Source organism: Pteronotus mesoamericanus, unplaced genomic scaffold (genome assembly GCF_021234165.1).
Source record: "Pteronotus mesoamericanus isolate MK-2021 breed Mesoamerican mustached bat unplaced genomic scaffold, CSHL_Meso_final contig_20, whole genome shotgun sequence".
Lineage (NCBI taxonomy): Eukaryota > Metazoa > Chordata > Mammalia > Chiroptera > Mormoopidae > Pteronotus > Pteronotus mesoamericanus.
In genome coordinates, this window is record NW_026555085.1 from 44,636,842 (window position 1) to 44,655,846 (window position 19,005).

Sequence of the window (19,005 nt, forward strand, 5' to 3'; positions counted from 1 at the left end):
TGCCATATCTGGTTAGGTTAATAATCAGGTTAATGCCTGAGCACACAGATCAGGAACAGAAGGCGGGGAAAAGAGAGCAAGAGTTGGTGCTTGCATTATCCAGGAATTTCAGAAACGTCTGCAAGAAGCAATAGCACCAGCTGTTAGTGGTCATAAGTCACCTCTGCAGGACCACAGGACCATTCTGGTCTGCAGAGGAGAGCCTAAGGGAGGGGTGTCTGCAACAGTGAGCACAGCAGTGGACACCTGGGTCACCAGCACCAGTCACCTGTGCAGAGCACTACCAGCCCTGAAGAGGAAGCAAAGAAATTTCCAGACACCTGGGTGTTTCAGGAGGATCTCCCATGACCTGGAGAAGAGCTTCCCTCACATCAACCAAGTTGGGACATACTTAGTGGGCAAAATGATCAACAGTGACTTTTTTGCCAAAGTGATAGAAGAACTGCACCTTCCAGGGGTAAAAAAAGAAGTGCATGTTGATAGATTTATCCAATACTGATGCCTGTCTATTATGGACAGGAAAAGAACAAGTTTCCATTTGGAGAGCTTATTCTATGATCAAGAAGCCCTGAGAAGGCTCAAAGTGTTTGAAGGCAATGATAATCTTGAGGCTTGGGTGATCCGTTAGTCCAGAAATGTGTGTGTGGTCCAATTAAGAATGTTAATGTATCTTAAAATTAATTTGTTTTCACAAGAGATAAATCCAAGGAAACAAGACAAAAAATATCACATTAGAACTTCTTTTTGGTTTTCTTATTCAAATAAAATGCCTCTTTATCTGCTCCTACTAAAAACAGAGAGAAATTTTGCTGTCAAAATACACTAAGACCTAGTGGGGGACTTTTAATAAGCTTCCCTAGAATACATTGTAGCTAATTTTATTGGCTTATAGGATTTCTTTTCATATTTAATTATTTTTATTTCTAAACCAACTACATCTTTGGGGTTTGGCTGATATGTATTCTAAAAGGTAACCCATTTCTTAATTTCTTAAATTAATAAATATTTTTTACAATTAAAAGGAAACTGTACCAGCTTTGCTGACAGCTATGTCATAAAAGTTTACAAAAGCACAGTTAATGAATTGTTAAAATATAATTCATTTTAGGGTATGATCAATTCTGGCTTACTAAAAATTTGGCCTTAGATATTTATAAGAATATGGTGTTTTATTCACGTCCTAATTTAACAAGATTACATTACAAAATTTTTGTTATGATGTATTCTCCTTGCCTTATGCATTTTTATTTAACTAAGCCTACTTTGGCTGTTTTTATTAGTTAACCTTCACTGAGAATCACTTAGTGATTTGAGATGATTTAGGTAGCCATCAAACTCATGAACAAGCAGAAAGTCAGGCAAGACTCCTATGCTCTAAAGAATGTAAAGCACAAATCTTGGATCCAGCTAATGTTTAAACGCACTAACGTCGCTCAGCTGTACGAAACCCTGGAGACAGACAACTCTTATTACATAGTGATAAAACTATGTGTTGTTGGTGACCCTGTCAGGACTGGGACCGAAAGAAACCAAGTGAAAGGGAAGTGAAGACATTCTCCAGGCAGACCATGTCCACTGTGAGGCATCTGCGCTGGCACAAAATCGTACACAGGTGAGATACCAAATCCTCCTCCAAGGGTTTAGAAAAAGCCATCGAAAGCCCTCATGGTTACAAAACCCTTGATATGTCAAACACCGATAGGGAGCCCAGCACCGGATCCATAGCTAAGTGCAGCTGCAAGGAAGAGCAGTATCCTTGCGGGGCCTGCCACGGGTGTGCCATTGTGAGAAATGAGCGCCAGCCCATGTACCCATGTAAGAACAGAGTTGATGCAATGGTTGACCATTTCTTTTTCTCCTTCCCAGTGTTTAATCTGAGCTCATTAATAACTGTGTTTATGTGAACACTGAGACTGTGTTTTAGAGGGAGACTTTTATATCTTCTTATGAACAAAATATATCAAAATAACAGAATGTGGCACTGATGAATGTGTGAGGGATTCCTGAAAATGTTTGTGGGTTTAATGATTTGAGGGAAACTCAATTCTTGAGGCCAGCCTACGGTGTTAGCTGGCTTACAATGTACCTATTCTCCCATCCACCCAGATTTTTTAAACCTTATAAAATGTCTCGTGATTTGGAAAAGATTATAGTTAATTATTCCCAAGATCCCTAGTACACTAAACTATGCATAGCTCATTCTACAGCACTGTCTTCAAACTCCCCTTTTCAGTGGAATTCCAGAGGCTAGAAAGGGATTTCAAGTCGTTCTTTAACTTAGTGCTGTTGTTTTTCATTCCTGGTCATCCCGGCATTCCTGAAGATGTGATCGTTTCCCAGAGCACAAAAAGTGCACTAATATACAGGCTCTTTTAATGGGAGAAACTCCAGGAGTTAGGCTTAAAATAGGAGAGATGCTGAAGATACACATCCAAACAAGTCTTATAGGGGGAAAGTTTCTGACAAACTCCTGCATGACTGGTTATTTTTTAAGCAAACAATTTGTTGACTTGTTTAATTGCTCAATGGCTGTTAAACTTGTCATCACTCAAGACGATTTGGTTATGTAAACACAGCATGACTAAAGGAAGCAGGAGTCTCTGCTGCTCTCCATGGCAAGGTCACAGTGTTTATCATATCCTCAGTATTTGTTTTAAGCCCTGCCCTGACCTCTTCTTTCTGGTTGTTTCTGGTTGAAATACTACATGCACTGTCTTTGTACATAATGATGAATATACAGATCTATTATGTCATTTAATGGTCTTGACACCCCCGTGGAGCATTACCAAGGATACCTGGACTTGGCCTTGCCTTCATCGGTATCTCCCAAGGGCACTGCAAATTCAGGGTCTTCCTTTGGGACCATGCAGAGGGGACTCTGCCCTGCTACAAGAATCAAACCATTGGGTGACTGAGAAAAAATTAGAAGAGTTTTGTTTTATTTTTTAATTAGTTTATTCTTTAGAAGACCAAAAACTGGGGCTTCAACAATGTTTAATAACCATTCTCCTAACTCCTTCCACACGGACTCTTGAGGAGAGCCATTGCAGATACTCCGGGTGTTCATTCATTTTAGCCAAACTTCACCTGCCTAAATTGTGGTGCAGGAGGAGAATGCTTTGCTTCATTTCTCTTGAGTTCCAACCCTGTAGGAGACAACCCAGGAAATAATGCTACGTTTATACAAGATTCTGGCTGATCACCTCAGAGACATTTAGTGATTTTTTAACTGCATTTTTTTCCAACTAGCTTGGTGGGAAAAGGGAAAATTCCATATGTCTGAAATCAATCTCTTAATGATTTATATAAAGACTAGTATCACTCATTTTTCAACAAGTTTCCTATGTTAAAATGAGATGATTTCCAAATTAGCAGCCTATCAATGACAAATCAAAGCTAGGAGCAGGAAGCTGAAAGGATTTTGCCCTGATTGCTGGTGTTTTTATTCTGGAAATTCAAAAAATTTAATTCATTATCACTTTTAAGTCTCAAGTTGATAAAAAAAATCTTTTTTAATGTATAGCTGTAATGTTTTAAAACATAAAACACTAATATTAATATATAACCTTCACTTTTATTGGTTCAATTAAGGTCTTAAAGATTGGAAACTTTTTCTGGATGAATACAATGAAATAAAAATTGTTAGTACATATAAATGTCTAAACCTGTTTCATTAACCCAGCTGATGATGACTTTAATTTTTGAAACACAGGCCGAAAGGATCTCAGAGGCAGCACTAAGAGTTACGGCATTTTCTCCATGTAGAGAGAGAATTATTTCAAAATGTAGTAAAAACTTAATAGTAGAAGCATAAGTAAAAATATATGATATATACAAACAGAATCTCTTATCATATTAAGCTATCATGTGGTATATTAATTTAAGTGATGTCTCATTTAAAATGTTGTATAGGAACAAGTAAAAATCTAAATTTGGCATTTGTTAAGTGCAGTTACATGTGACATAAATACTCTTGTATTTATGTGACATAAATTTTGCTGTTGGTGAAACTATTTTGTGATTTCTCTCAAAATATTATTTTATTCCAAGTAAGCCTGACAAAATAATCTGGAGGGAAAAAATCCTTATACTTAAAGTTTTTTGTTGCTTTTCAAGCATTACTAACTAAATTCAGAGCAATTCTCATTGCAGTAATAAAATCCTCAAAATCACCTGCATTGTTACAGCCGAAAGGTCTCCAGTGTAGCCTCCTAGAAGAACCTGGAGACTGGCCGTCAGTCTTGCTGTGTGACTCACTGGGGGTTTGTAGCCTTCATGGCAGGGACCGCAGCCTTGAGTCCTTCCAGGCCACTCATGCTCACTTGGGGGTGATTTTCACAGAGACCAACATCCCAGGGAGCAAAGCTCTGTTTCTCACCAACCTGCCCTTGTCTCTAGGGGAAAGTTTGTGGGCCTGTCTCTCCATCTGCCCTCCCCGGAGCCTTGGCTATTCATGTAAAGCCTGGAGACAGATTTGTCCTGATGAACCCCAATTGCCCCAAAGCAGGCACTGTCCTCTCCCTACATTGCATGATCTGCAAAAGCTGTTCTACTCCCTTGTTTTGTAGAAACAGACAAATTGTGCAAATAATAATAACACAAATGATAATAATGATAACAATAACTGGTAGCAATAGAGCACTAATATTTGCTCTAACACCTTAAACCATATTAACGTTTTTAAACCATATAAAACCTCATGAGGTAGATACTAATATTATCCCATTTTACAGATGAGGAAATTGGGGCACAGAGAAGTGGAACTGGGATTCCAACCCTAGAAGAATTACGCAAAAAACAAAAATGAGTAAAGTGGGCCAGGTTCCCAAGGCAAGAGGGAATGGTGGGTAGTTGATTGAAGGGTAATGTTTGGATTAAAAGGCCAGATACTGCTCGGCCTCCCTGTGGTCTGCTGTCAAAAAAGAAACTTTACAATGCTATAGTGGAAGGCAAGTGACAAGTAATGAAATGCCAGGCATCAGCTAAAGAAAACATTCCTAGAGAGCTGGCAAAAAATAAAAAAAAGAATTAAATATGTAAAAACTATGATTTTACATAAAACAATGCCTCACCCTATTGTTCTAAAGCATCTTTATCCCCATGAGAATTGCTACTAAAAAATGTTTTTACTGAATATTTTATCAAGTTATTCATAGACTCTCTTTATCCAACTATTGCTAAGAAGAATTAAAGTGTTCTCAGCTAGAGGTGAACTTTTTGGTCTGCCTGTTTGTAAATCTTTCAGGCTTCAGACTGAGTAACAACATGAAGTTGGAGGGTCTTTCTCAGGAGCAGTTAAGCACTCAGAGTGGAGGCCCTGCCTACGCGGCTGCTGAACTGCTTGCTCATCAGAAATACTGCCCAAAAGTGGATGTCTGGTCCGTGTCAGTAAATCACCAAATTCCCGTGTCAGGTTAGGAACCCTGAGTGATAATCCCTGCAGATTTAGAGCTACGTGAAATCTGGCCAGTTAGGAGTATAGGGTGTTGTGGAAAGCATTTTTTCCCACCTTAAGTTTAAGAAATCACACACATACATCACCTACCTCCTAGCAAAGCTGCTGCAGAGTTATAACGTTGGAGATGTGGGGACTTTGTGAAGAAGAAAGGCTTCTGGGACCTTGTGGCCAATTTACCTAACTCTCAAATCCAAAGCAGCACAGTCATTTGAAAGGAACACAGTGATCAGTTCTTGAAGACCCAGTCCACATCACATCCCCGACAAAGCCATCGCAGATGCTTGACTCTCACCCCAGGCTGGTGGGGTGCCCTGATCGTGAACTTGCACGTATTTTGTTTTCCCCTGAGTGGGAGCACTTACCACCCCATGTAGTCATTATGCTTTGGCTGTGGATCTCCCCCATTAGACAGTGTCCTGTCATCATCGCTACAGAGCCAGCACCTACATAATTGTTTTTTTGGATAAACTTTAGAATTATCTAGGAATGTCTTCCATCAGTCATTAAGAATTTAAGCAGAACATTGTAATCACAGAGTTCAAGTTTAAAATGTGTGAACTGTACTAAAATACTATACCAACGATAACAAATGTTGTCCAAGAAGTCAAATGAGATTGCTTTAAAGAAGAAAATGTGTGATTAATTAATGTGCCAAGTTCTGCAAGCAGTTTGTTATTTCATTGCCTAGTGCAACATAAGACTCAGTTGTCCGTGGTAGCATACAGTTAATGTAGGAAATCTGAAAAGGAATTTTAAAACTCCCATAGGAAATCATGTTTGCACTCTTTATTCTTTTTTTTTAAGATTTTATTTATTTTTAGAGAGAAGGTAAGGGAGGGAGAAAGAGTGGTGGAGAAACATGCAAGAGAAGCATCAACTGCTTGCCTTTCATACACCCCCAACTGGGGACCTAGCTTGCAACCCAGGCATATGCTCTGACCAGGAATCGAACCTATGGCCTTCTAGTTCATATGCCAGCACTCAATCCACTGAGCCACATTAGCCAGGGTGTACTCTCTGTTCTTTTAATAAGTTGTTTCCTTCACAAATACTGCAAACAAGGTGTCAGAATCACTGTGTCCAAAATGCTTCAGTATCTAATCTATGAAAGTCTAAATTAATAACATTTTATTATATGAAGAAATACAGTAGACTGAAAATCTACTTAAAAAATAGATAAAAAAAGAAAAAAATAAAAAGATAACAGATGTGGCCCAAAAACCTTTCTTCTCATATGTTCTTGAGCCACTTTCAGATTCTGTTAATTTCAAAGACTGGAAGAATTTGTTAAAGGGTACATTTTCACCTTAAAATTCACAAATTAGGTAAAAAGATGCACATTAAGGTAACCAGTCTTCTCATTTTTCTGGTCTTTGATTAAGTACTTTTTAAGCCTATTTCTGGGAACAAATGTAATCAGAATATAGTGAGATTTTGGTATTTCTGTTGCTTTGTTTTGTTTTTTTGGAAACCAAAGTGTGCATTAGTTCTGACATTCAACACAAAAGTCCACTAAAAAACACCAATAGTCACTGTGCTTATTCATTATTTTTGTGTGTTTAGTTTTAAGGTCCTTCGGAGGGCTGAGGCGTGATTAAACTTCACGTAAGTTGACTAAATTAATAAACCAGCTGTTGTCTTTAAAGCATGTCAGAGATTTCAGTGGAGTGGAAGAGTTGCTTTCTGTTACAGCTAATAAATTTTCAAGTTAACGTATCATCAGGTTTCAGTTAAAATTAAATCTCAAATTCACAATTGTGGGACTAAACACACTGTGTGCATCACCTTTTCAACCATCACCTGTAGGAGTCTAACCCAGTTGCTTCTTTCGTTCTAGTCCTTCTTCTTTGCAGCATTAATATTCTCGTAGGTGTGCGGGAAGCATAAGAGGCCTGTGTTCCACTCACCTCAACAAGATTTGTAGACTCAGCAGATGACGCCAATGGCCAAGGCAGCACCTAGACTATTGAAATGAGCACTTGGTGCAGGATCTCCCTGCCTGATTGCTTAAATCTAAGCCCTAACCTAAAAACAGGACCTTAGGTTTATGCAGGCAATCTGTTCAGAAGTGCCGCTCACTTGAATATTAACACCCACTACCTCCACCTCAAAACTGCTTTGGGCACAGCTGGACTGGAAAACAGCTGAAAAATATTTAAATCTAGTGCTTACGTGGCTTAGAGGATTACTAGTAGGATAAAAAGTTTTTTGGCTCTAGGTGTCTGATTCGGTGACAAAGGTGGTTGATAGTGAGTGAAAATCCTGGTTGACGGTGAGTGTGAAAGTCATTATTACCTTCTTATGCGCCTTCTCTGGCCTGATCATTCCCTGTGGTTTTTGGCTCCCTCCCTAGGTCCCTTCACGAGAAGTCTCACAACTGCAAGATGATAAAAATGCCTCTGAGGAACATTTGAACATTGGTCACAAATTCCAAGTGGATTTTCTTCTGCTTTCTTCTAAGTCTCTGTAGTTTTCATACGCTTCTAAACTCTCTGGCCCAGCCAGAAATGCTTGAAACCCCAAGATTCCTAGCAAAGGAATGGTTTCTCCATTTATTTTGTGGCCTGGACACATAAAGGCCATGAAAGGTCACTCTCTGTTAAAGACTTACATTTTGCAGTTAAGAGCCTGGTCTCTGAAGTTGGACTCCTTGGGGTGAAGCCCCAGCTTGGCTACTTCCTAACTGCATGCACTTGAACGAGCTGCTCAGTCTGCTTGCTGAAGGGACATGGCACATACACACTGACAGGGTACATCCAGAGGACAGAAACATGTACTGAGAAAAACTTTTTTTTATTAACCTTTATTATATTTTTCCATTACCATTCAGTCCTCTTAGACCTTCTTCCCCCTGCAGTCACCTCGCTGTTGTTTGTGTCCATGAGCCCTTTTTCCATTTTGCTCAGTCCCTCCGAGAAAAGCGTTCATGCAGAGCAACAACAGCCACTCCCCATCCCCCTTCATTATGCCACAGATGATGGCCAGGGATCAGCGAGAGTAAACACTGCAGTTCACATTTAGCTTTTCTACCTTCCCACCTCCCCTATGCCTCCCTGCTTCAAGCTCCCCCTCCATTCCCTTTTTTTGCTCCAATTCTCCAAGTTAGAGGTCCCAAATTCCTTAAAACCTAATCTTCTATTTATAATCCAGTGTGAATACAGGCTTCACCTTACCAGGATATACCTTATTTGCTTTGTAAATGAAAAGCTTATTAACAAAATAAGTCATATAACTGGTAAGTTCAAAGAGGAGCTATATTAACCAGGGCCCTAAAAGATCAGAAAATGTGTTTAAATTAAGATAACTCAAGGAAAAACCATTTACAGAAAGACTGATCTCCAAGTCCTAAGTGCATGAATGGCCACCACAAGGGTTAATGCAAGAACCCCGAGCAAACAGCAGCAGAGCTGTCACCATCCCAGGCCCATGGGGACAAAAGGAGGAAGGGGACACTAGAATCCAGGAGTAGAATCATGGAGCATTGGCTTTCTTGAGAAAAGTTACTTTATGTCAAGGGAAAAGCCAGTCCAAGACATCCTAACTGCGACAGGGCCAAGGACTAGCCTCCATGACCTCACTTTCTCCCTTCCCTCCAATCTCCAGCTGGAGTTCCCCACCAGCTGAGCCCAAAGGAAGCCAGAAGTTTTCAGAGTCCATCAGAGCCATCCATGCAGGTGGGCTTTGGGGCAGAAGGCAGGCTGGAGAAGGGGAGAGGAGAAGCAGAAGAGCAAATGGAGTATATCCAGCAACTGGCCTGGGAGACATTTGCGGGGCAGGACCATTCACTTCAGCTCCTCCCATTCTTCTCTTCTCTGTTCTTCTCATCTCCCCCAATAGGTTCAGGACTCAGCAACTTGGCACAGAGTTTCTGAAGTTTTGGGGTTCACAAAAGAGTAAAAATCTATGTATCCTCTTCCCACTACTATCTACCTTCTTCAAAGTTTGCAGAAGAATCTGGTTTTGACCATCAGGCAGGCAAAGTAACTGGGAAAGGCAATACTCCTCTGTACACACATGTAGCTGAAAGCCATCATCTCTCCTGGAAAGGTATTTCTTGAACAGTCATATATCTCCAGGCTTTGGGTGGAAGCAAGGAAACAGGCAGAACATAAATTTAATTGAGAAAATGAACCCGAGAGTCCAATTCAAATCTCAGGAAAAGGGTGCTTTGTGTGGAATTGGAGACCATGACTCACACTTAAGACAGGATATGGAAGTGGAGAAAGAGACCCAACTTGAACACACACACCATGTAAATCCTCCTTTACTGTCAGCTCAAATAGGAAAGTCAATTCTAAATGCATTTTGCAAGCAGCACAATGCAAAGGAACTGCATGGACAGCAAAAATAAGAATTGGCAGGGTGCTTCTGGCAGTGGTCAATATTATCTATGTGGAGATGGGCTGGCAGAATCACAAATGCACTAAGGCAGGTGGAAGCAGCCTACACTTGCGCTGGGTGAGGGAAAACTTCTGAGGCATAGTTAGTATGAATGGCTTTTAGTTGAACTTCAAGAGGTGAGTCTGGGACCTGGGGAAATGTTCTAAATTTGTTCCTCCATGGCTTTAGATTGGCTGTCTATAAGACACAATGAAAACTCATTTGCAACCCTGGAGAAATATTCTTTTAGGATGTATTCTTGGATTTCAACTTGTCTAGCCCTGGGTGGGAAATACAAAATTATGTTAATATGACACAAATTTATAAGTCATTGAACCAGACCCATTAGGAATTTGTGACCAACATTCAGATTCTCCTCTGAGAAATTTTCAACATCTTTTTGTTGCAGACATAGGGCTTCAGAGGACATGCATGAAGAGCCAGTAGCATAAGTCCTATTGAGTCTTTCACTGGGCTGGGGAGACTCAAACTCCATGGCTCTTTTCAAGAAATTTGATCTTGGTTTAACTATTCTTGTTTTCTCTATGAGATAGAGTGGGACACTAATTAGGAAATCATGCAACTTAGGTTATTCTCGAGAGATTATAGCATCCTCCAGGGCCTAAAGCAGAGTTTCTTTTCAGTTGGTTCCTCTCGTTTTTCTTGACAGAGGAGTGAGCATGTTTGTGATGCTGCCTGGTACTTGCCATCCAAGGTGGGGCCATTCCCAATATCAAGCAATTTGGCAAATGGTGAAATTGGCAGCGTCCCATGTAGAATCCCTTCTGGTGACTTGCTATCTGGTCTCTATTTTTGGTCGCAATTTAGTTTCAGGAAAGAAAAATGGACAGATTCAAAAGGTACAGACTTGCTGAAGTTACTTTGGGGACTTCTCCATTTCATTTTTTAAGGGTTCAATATGAACATTGTCTAGGAACACCTTATCCCATATGATAACAAGAGCAACCCACATATTCATTTGAGATCTTTAGAGATGACAACACCCACAATTTTACAAGAACACCAAAGCTTTGAGTTAGCCAGTGGCTTCTACCACCAATCTTATTGGTGTGCAGACTGAGGGTAACTGAGTTAGAGTTATAAAACAGTGTTGATGCTAATGTTGTTCGTTAGGACTTATTGATAGGTTGTACAAACTGAGAATGAACCAATTGCAATTACAGGCCTACCTCATTTTATTGTGCTTCACCTTATTATACTTCATAATTGTTGCCTTTTTTATATATTGAAGGCACAACCCTGAACCAGCAGGAAGATTACAACTCCTTTTATTGCAGTGGTCTGGAACTGAACTTGCAATATTTCTAAGGGGCATGTACTACTACTGTCCATACTTTCTCTAAAAGGCTGCAATCCTTACTTACAGGCCTGCATGTTCAATTTTGGGTCCAAAAAATTATGTGCAAGACAAGATGGCAAAAATTACCTCTTGAAGAACACAAGTTCTCGCTCAAAGAACACAATCAGAAAATGAAATTTGGAAATTTGAGAGGCATTTTAATAGTAGAACAAATAATCTTTTGAGCTCTTTTATGATTGTTCTTGTGCAAGAGTTTTATAATGTATCAGTGAAAACTATCCTCTTCCTTTCCCTTCCCTCCCTCTCCTCACCTATTTATATACTGTCTTTCCAGAAGCGAGAGGGAGACCTTCAATATTTAACTGTCTAAAATTTGCACTCAAATCTTCACAAGACATTCCCATGTTTTAGTTTGTGCATAAATGGTCAGCTAAGTGCTGTAGTTAGAAATTGGATAATGGGCAAAGTTTTGTTTCAAGAGAAAAATATTTGCCCTTACAGGACTCTAAGATCAATGGATTAATTGACAAAACCATGAGTTTTTTTTTCCCCCTCACTTTTAAAATCTGGATTTCCCTATGGGAGCTGTGAATTTCATGCATACCTTACTTGAGCCTGGCCCCACCAACACCCTCATATAGAGGCAGCAATGAGAGACACATGGCTGAATAAAGGGAGTAACGGGAAATGACTGAGTTCACTAATGCACAAAACAGTTCAATTAACTCCCAACTTTTCTATGTATTTTTAACCATGGTCTGTATACTCACTTCTTTGAGTTTCTCAGTACCACAGGGATAGGCTTTAGCCAAACTGGAAATATCTGCCCTCATAAAGGTCACTATAGCTCATTGAAAGCAGTCTGTTTTTAATACTGAAAATAGAAGACTTGTAGAAGTGTCCACATGGACAAATTTCCTGTTCTTGATTGCACTGTGTGGTTTGGTTCTATACTAAGCCTAGATTAAGAGATTTAATCATTTTTGTTTTTAGACAAAGGGGAGAAAAGAACCAAATCCCACTTCTCTTTTGAACTAGATTAAGATCATGCTATATTTAAGGCATTTAAAAACCAGACCTGTGTTCCATATACTTTAGTCAAAGGGCAAATATTTAATCTAACAATGTACTCTAGTGTCCAGAAAAGTTTTTTCCTTAAAATTTTCTTACATTATGAAAAAATATTATTTGATTTAATGTTTCAGAGTAAAAAAAAATGAGGGTAAAGACAAAAATCTGTCTCTCTTTGCATTTTTAATCCATAAAAAAAAAACCCATCCAATGTATTATCAACAATATCATGATACGACTCCTACCTTTTACTTACTTTAATGACTTTCCCTTTAAGAAAAACCCTGAGATGACTTGACTGAAATAAGTAAAATTCTGGAGAGCCAGGAAGGCCTTGTTACTTTCGTTTCAAAAATTTTCAACTATAGTAGACTGAAACTTGGATGATTTTAAAGCAGAATTAGTACCAACTTGCAAACACTAGGGGAAAAGTTATCTACCTACTGTCCTCTCTTCTCTACCCTCACTTTTCGGAAAATTTGGAACCCTTAGAGAAACTTTGGAATTGTACAACAAAGAAACTGCGAATCACAGAAAAAGTTCTACATAGTGTTTCTTGTGTTTCTTATGAGGATCCAAGAGAGAAGAGGCTGGAAATTGGACCCTGAGGAGGATCTGCCAGCATCTCCTGAAGTGGCCCATTGTAACAAGGAAATGTGATTGAAGTCTAGTGTTTTATTCAAATGAGCCTGCATTCTATAAGTAATACTACTGTAACTGTCTTAATATTTATATATTTTAAATTAATTACCATGAAGAAAATTGACACTCCACAAAGATACACCATTTTCCCTGCCCAAGCTGATGTACTGATGTATGGGTGTCCAGATTTAGAAGCAAGACTTTAATATCTGCTCTGAAGGACAGAACAGTATTTCTTACTAAGTGTTCCTCCTATCCAAACTATTCTTACTCCCTCCCCAATTCTTCTAAAAAGTATCATTTCACTTTCATAAACTCTTTGGAATTCTGCTAATCAAATATTTGTTTTGACCTGCCTTTAAAAACATTACTCAACTAGAAGAGTTAAGTAACTACCAGTATTTGATGTTATTGTGAAGACATTCATCAGATTGCTTTCCTGTTAGCATATAATTGGCATCAGCTACTCTTAAAATATTCAGTGGTAAACTTGTGCTATCAGGGGAAGGAAAAGAATATGTTCTCTGTAGTCCAAGATACCCAAAGAGAAGACAGCTGGGAAAGCCAGGGTACAAAAAGGGTAATAAGAAAGTGATCCCCCCAATCATATCCATTTGAAAATATCATTGGAGTCAATCTTGCACCCTGTAAAGGATAAAGAAACCTTCTATCTCCTTGCCTCCCTCCTGTATCCCATGCCCCCAATTTCCAAAGTCTAATATATAGTACTATAACAAGTATTTTGAGTTTACTAATGGGTAGTATTAAGTATACTTGATTGAGTTTGTCTAAACACTGAAATGTCATTCATATAGTATTATATGAAGAAATTAGTAAAAGTTCTAGGCAACAAATTTATACATGAACTTGTGTAACATAATCTATTCATAAGATAGATTATATCATGAAGCCTATACAAATGTCTGGACTGGCTGGATTGGGTTGGGGGAGGAGTTACATTGAGGAGCTATCTATGCCCTTCAAGTTTCAGCACTCTTTCTCCATGAGAAGTAACCAGGGAATGAAAGGGACCATGAGAAAGTGACAGGCATATCAAGGAAAAAGTAGAAGTTATCAACCTAATGAGCTGCACAAAATCTCAATGTACCCCGTCCCCAGCCAAAATCAGGTCCAAGGGCACCTTAAATCATCTCGGAATGACAGAAAGGCTACCTCATTTCTAAAGCTCATCACTGGAAATTCCACCACCTTCTTCAACAATTCTTGCAATTATCTAGATTGGCTTTTCAAGTCTATCAGTTTTAGCTGGAAAAAAAAATCGTAGCTAACATTTACTGAGTGCTTACCACGCTCAAGGCACTGTAGTAAAGTGTTTACATACATAAAGTGCAATCACAGATTATCCCATAAGCCTCTGAAATTCTGAGAGAGCAAGCAATTAAGAATAAGAGATTAAGTAAGATAGTCACACAGTTAGTAAACTGAGTAGAGTTTCAATTAGAGGCAATTTGAATACAAACTTTATGTTCTTAACCATTAATCCATGCTGCCTTTAATCAGAGGCAGAGATCAAATTTCCAGCTCCCTGAGGGTCCCTGCATCTCCACATGCCCCTAGGACCATCATCTGCTTAAACTCCACAGCGAGTCTTCAGTCAGTGGACCCCCTGTGAGTTATGGTGAACCCGCTGCCTCTTGCTGCTGGGGCAGTGGAGCTGGATGCGGGAGCTCCTCTGGGTGGGGAGCTGACTAGATTCTGCACAGGACAACATGTCAGGAGGACATAGCCAAAGAGGACAACTGGGTACATCACCCCCTCTTACCTCTCCATCCATACATACATATCTCCAAAAATAAAGCTTTTGCAAATACTCTTTACATTCCTAGTGAACTGAATCAAAGTCAAAAGATATTATATGTCATAGGGACAATCTACAACTAATATAATGGATGTTATATTTAACTTAAGCCCTTCTTTCTTCATTATGGGTTCTAACTAAAGACCCCTTCCTAGTGAAGATGAAGCAATGATGTGTACTTTTTTATTACTTCTCAATCCAGGTGTTTTACATTCAAGGATTTTTTTAAATGCCAGTAAAAGTTACAATACATAGAAAAAGCTTAAAAAGCAGAGCCACCCTCAGCCCATTGAGGGAACACTGGAGACTCACATTGTTTATATTGTTTATAAATGATGGACTCTTCAGTGCAAGCGCAGTCACCCACCTAAGAGTCTACATGGGGCTCAGGCAATCCCGATGTTGCAGTGAGCACACACCTCTGTCAAAACACATCTTAGAAGGGCATGGCTGTCACATCATGTCAACCTCAATTACTACATTTCTAAAGGAAATATCTCTTATTCTAGGAATTCCCTTGAATAATTCTCACGATGTAAATAAAATCAGGCAAAGCTTTTTTCTAGTAGAACTTTACTTCATACTGACCAACTTCAGTGCATGGTCATTTAGAAGGAAGCACTATGGAAACAGCTCATCTGAGTTCATGAATCTACTTTTATATACCCAGGTAACCTTACTTTCCTTGGCATGTCAGATACCAGCCTGAGGATCTCAATACTGCTGTTTTGAACTCCATGCCAAACACCACAGTATCTGGCCATCCAGAAATCATTAGTGTCCTGGTGAACAACAGGTCTTCTTCAATCATAGCTTCATACTACTTGCTATTAAAGAAGTTAGTCAAGTGCTAAAGGAAGACAAAAGCTTGAAGATAAAATATCATATTAGAATCACATTGTGACCTTCAGAAACAGAGCTTACCTATCTCATAAAAAAATCTTCAGAGGTTATTTCTTTCCTTTTCTGTGTTTCATTGACTCAAATGGAAACTTAGCGATAGATATATATAATATAAAATATATAAACTTAGCTATATCCATCATAGATAGTGTTTAAACTTGATTATATATAAATGTTACTTAATAATATTAAAACTGGATTTAGTTTCAGTTGGTTTATATTCATATTTAGCTTTATAAATGTGAAATTGAGGTCAGGTCTTTCCCAGCCCAAGAGGTTTTCACATGCTTTATTTCATCAGTACTGGAAGATTTACTATGGGCAATTCATTTGGTAAATACAAAAATACTCAGCAACATGCTGTGGTGGAAATTGTGATATCAGTATATAGAATCAGATGATATGATTAGGGACTCAGTTTCACTGTAGAAGTGACACTCTTTAAAAATGTATTTCTTCTTTTGAGTTTCAATTGCCCCATCTGTAAAATGAGAATAAATGTAACATGAACAATCAATTCTTGTTATTCATGGTAATTATGTTCCATAAAATCCCCACGATCACTGAATTAACAAATGCTAAATTATTGTTCCTAAGGGAAACAGAGTTAGACTTCAGCAAATCTCTGGTCACAACATTTTTGTCAACCTATCAGTATATATCTTGGTTTATGTGTGTTTCTGCTTAAAGACACCCTATTTAATATATATTATTGATTCATGGACATAGAATGCACAGCCAACAGTTCTATAACTCATGCCTGAATAAATCTTATCTAACATATGAGCTTTCTTCATATGGCGCATCACAGTCTTCTTGCATTTAGGAACAAAACATAGCACTTAAGTACTAGACTCAGGAGCCATTTGAAAGAGCAAAGTCACCTATAAAAACAACAAAAACACAAAAAACATAACACTACCTAGACCTCGAAACAGACCCTCATTGACAGCATGAGAGCAAAATTAGAAGGCAAAGTTGCCTTGTTCAACCTCAGCTGGAAACAAGCATAATGGGCACTCAAATCTTTTACTTCTCTGAGCCCACACTTGTCTGCAAAAGCACTGAGATTGTTGATTTAGGGAGGGGGTTCCCAAAATAATTTAGCAAGTAGGCAAATTAGCAAATATGTAATCCACAAATAATAAGGATCAGCAGTATATCATGATTGTTATTGAAGATTAAATAAGTTAATAGTTAATGTGTAAGAAATTTTTCAAATGATAAAACACTAAAAATTACAGTCCAAGCTTCTTGACTGTACTACTAGTCATCTTCAAATCCTTCCACACTAACAAAGGGACTGCAGTATCATTGACTCTCAACAAACAGTAGTTGCATGAATGAAGGATGACTTGTTCCTCAAGCTTCTAATCATCTCAATAGGGAAGCATGGCTAAAACACATAGAAAAAAGAGGTAGGTGACAGTACAAGGCACCAATTCAAGATGTTCTGAACCCCATTTCCCATTTGAGGTACTAAATTCTGAATTGCTGGCATCTTTCCATTCTTGTATCATGTTTGGACAGCCTGGATACCTAAGAGGCCGTATGGTCACCTGGTTTACAAAAGCAGCACAGATCACTGAGTGAACTAGATATGAAAGACACATCTGCACGGCTGGCAGGTTTTTGAGAAAAGCATATTCATGAGAAAGACCCCAAGTTTTTTTGAGTACCTCACTCACTTCATAGGCTTCCCACTACATCACCTCCCATTGTTTCATCAATATTCCAGACCTTTTCACCAGCTGTAAAACTAGCCAAAACCCAAGGTGCACGGTTTATTTTCTATCAACTGTTAGGTTAAAATAACTTTCCCTTCCTGACTCCTTCGTTGCTTAGCAAATCTTTTTACTGGTTTTCCATCTTTTCTTTTAAAACCATCATAACTGAAGCTTCTCTACAGCTCGATCATTAAAATCAGGCAGGCAGCAATTTGGCAGGCAAAGAAAGGGTTTCAATCCTAACATCTAAGGCACATGTGCAACAGGGAACTTCTCAACTTGGAAAAGAATAGAGATTAAAATTTGGCCCAGAGCTGATTTGATCCCTAGAGAATTTTCTTATTCTTTTATCCAGAACTGCTTTTCAACTACAGAGTTTACTCTCCTTCCACCCCATCTCACTCCTCAATTGAAATTCTGCAGGATTTGTTCCTTTGACTCTCAAGACATTTTCCTCCTTTAAAATTCCTTCTTTAAAATTTGAAAACTAAAAAATGGACACCATTCTTTATGCTGAATGCCTAAGATAAAATCTTTGTTACATTCGTTTTTCTGTTCATGTTTAAAAAAATTACTCAGAACAATAAATTTTGGTTTTTGCTTATTTATAAGATTTAACTGTAAGTTTATTTATGCCTCCCCTTTCTTTTTGCCTTTTTAAATCAGCATCATCAAAAGTAACCAAAACAAAATTACCTATATTGACTTACCACCATTTGACTTTTTAAATCCAAAATTTCAAGGCAGTATTAGACAATATATTCTTAAGTCTAGTGTAAACATATAACCATCTCCCCTCTATGAAACCTTCTTTTTGATTATTCTTTTGCCATTAAATCTAGAAAGAGGAGGAAGAAGAAAAAGAAAGAAGGAGAGGCAGGAGGAGGAAGAGATGGGAGAGGAAGAAGAGGAGAAGGAATAAGAGGAAGAGGAGGAAAAATAGGGGAAAAGTCAAGATGACAAATAGCACCAACAAAAATCTGTAAGTTAGAAAACAGAGACATGATAGGTTATTGACCAGGGAAAGGTCTAAGCCTGATAGGAAATCCATAATTCAACCCAATTTATACTGGAACACCTAAAAGACTCTAGAATTGGAGGTACTAGGTACTTCTGGAAAGTGATATGAGGGTTGGAGGGCAAAAACTGAAGTATTGGCTGAATATCCATTTTAAAAGTGATTTATTCCCATCTCCTCCCTCATGTCAATGGTTGACTGGAATTTTATTATACGGAGAAAGCAAAATAGAACTTTATGGACTGAGAAACACTAGGTACAATTAAGAGCAGATAATAATGAATAAAACAGGGAGAGGAAACAAAATCTTACACACTGAATGCTGAAAACCCTGACTCTTTTTCTTCACTTCCTTTGCAGGATGAAGGCAACCAGGTATATAGGCTCTAGACTAGAGACTAGAGACTAGGGAATAGTCTTCCCTGGGGGATTTAAATATCTCAAGAGGAAAGACCTAAAGGTACAAACACCAGGGTCCCACAGCAAACAACACAGATAGTCATCCTGCAATACAGTCAGTCAATGAGACCCACTCATGCTCACAGTGTCCACCTGGCCTTTCGGGACCCCGCTCTTACACATGACTAGGTAGACACAGATCAACCAACATCTGAGGGAGGACACTTGCTTTAAAGTAAGGGCCCAAAACTAATAGGAAAAAAACAA